We start from the raw sequence: 2,396 nt of genomic DNA, 5'->3' as shown, positions 1-2,396 counted from the left end.
GGAAGGGCTGAAATGAGTAGGAGAAAGGGAGTGGACAGTAGATTTAGAAAGGACTATCTGTGGGCCCAGATGGAAAATATCCTTGAAGTTTTATCAAAAATTAGGGAATTTAGGGCTCTAGAGAAAGAGGCACCAGATGCTCTGCTGGAGAAGGAGGGATAATCTGTACCAGTCAGATCTGATTTGATGGTACACATTAAAAAACATACTAATAAACAATTATTTAACAATAAATGTCAAATGTGTTAATGGTTGCTTACCCAATGCAGACAGAGAGTGGGGAGGAGCTCCTCGATTAAAACAAGCTTGGAAGCAGGAGTGGCATCCAATTCCGTAAAAGCTTGCCTCCGGAAACCCTATGAACCTGGAGAGAGGATCAAAGACACCCAAATGTTGAGGACTCTCCTTCATAGGGTCGCTATGAGTCGCCTGCGACTCGACGGCACTTAACAACAACAACATATTGGATATATTGTACCACTTGGCCAACTGACTGGAAGAGATCTATATTTGTTCCCATTCCAAAGAAGGGTGACCCAACAGAATGTGGAAACTATAGAACAATCTCATTGATTTCACATGCAAGCAAGATTCTGCTGAAGATTATCCAAAAATGACTGGAACAGCACATCTGCAGAGAACTGCCACAAGTCCAGGTTGGGTTTAGAAGGGGTCGTGGTACTAGGGATATTGTAGGTGATGTTAGGTGGATCTTAGCTGAAAGCAGGGAGTACCAGAAGAATGTATACCTGTGTTTCATTGATTATGCAAGGGTATTTGACTGTGTGGATCATAACAAACTGTGGCTGATTCTGAGAAGAACGGGAATCCCAGAACACTTGATCGTGCTAATGAGAAACCTATATTTGGACCAGGAGGCAGTCGTCAGAACAGGGCAAGGAAATACTGCATGGTTCAAAATTGGGAAGGGCATATGCCAGAGACGCAACCTATCTCCATACCTTTTCAACCTGTATGCAGAACAGATTATCTGGGAGGCTGGGCTCTATGAGGAGAAATGTGGGGTCAAGAATGGTGAAATGTCTATCAACAATCTGCATTATGCAGATGACACAACCCTGCTTGCTGAAACTGGGGAGGACCTGAAGAGGTTGCTGCAGAGGGTCAAAGACTGCAGCCTTTAGTATGGATTGAGGCTCAATCTCAAGAAGATTCTCACCACTGGGCCAATTGGCATCATCAGGATGGATGGTGAAGAGATTGAGATTGTTCATAGTTTTAGTTTTCTTGGCTCCACAATCAACACTCTTGGTACCAGTAGCCAGGAAATTAAAAGGCATATTTGCCATGGGAAAGTCTGCTGTTAGGGATCTTTCCAAAGTACTGAAGAGCAATGGTGTCTCTCTGGAGACTAGGTGCGTCTGATACAGGCTATGGTCTTTGCAATCACTTGTTATGTATCAGAGAGTTGGACAATGACCAAGGAGGATAGAAGGAGAATTGATGTCTTTGAGGGTACCATGGACTGCTAGGAAAACAAACAGATCATCCTGGAAAGGGTTAAACCAGGTGGCTCCTTGGAGGCAAGGATTCTGAGGCTCTGTCTAACATACTTTGGACATGTTGTAAGGAGATACTGATCCTTGGAGAAGGACATCATTCTTGGTAGTATGGAGGGACAGCACAGGAGGGGAAGGCCCTCTATGAGGTGGATTGATTCAGTGACTGGGGTAATCAGAATGGGTGTGTCAGAGACAGTGCGACTAGCACAGGACAGAGCAGAGTTTAGGGCTGTTGTACATAGTGTCGCTATGAGTCACAAGTGACTCAACGGCACATAACAACAACAACAACATATTGGATTCACTCACGTCTAAAATTTATCGAATACTCTAGGACCTCAACAAGAAAAAGGCAAACAGCTCAATCACAAAATGGGCACAAGATACATTTGCACACTTCACCAAAGAAGAAATTCAGATGACCATCAAACATATGAAGAAATGTTCAAAATCACTAGCTCTCAGAAAGATGAAAATCAAAATGAACTATCATTTCACTCCAGCAACAACATTGTTGTTGTTGTTGCTGCTGTTATGTGCCATTGAGTCATCATGACTCATAACAACCTTATGTACAATAGCTCTGAATCCTGCCCTGTCCTGAGCCAGTATCGCTGACTTCAACACACCTTATCCCATTGTCCAACTTGCCATGTCAATCCATCTCATCTGAAGTCTTCCTTTCTTGAGCTGTCCCTCCACCCTTGTAAGCTTGATGTCCTTCTCCAAGGACTGGTCCTTCTTGACCATATGCCCAAAGTATGTGAGACTGAGCTTCAAAAGGAACTCATGCAATATTATTCAAAATGGGTGAACCTGGAGGACATTATGCTGAGTGAGGTATCTCAGTCACAAAGGGACAAATGCTATATG

The sequence above is a fragment of the Elephantulus edwardii genome, unplaced genomic scaffold (genome assembly GCF_000299155.1).
Source record: "Elephantulus edwardii isolate Elephantulus edwardi_28Jun2011 unplaced genomic scaffold, EleEdw1.0 scaffold00277, whole genome shotgun sequence".
Lineage (NCBI taxonomy): Eukaryota > Metazoa > Chordata > Mammalia > Macroscelidea > Macroscelididae > Elephantulus > Elephantulus edwardii.
The sequence above is the reverse complement of the archived record's forward strand: the minus strand, read 5'-3'. Positions refer to the sequence as shown.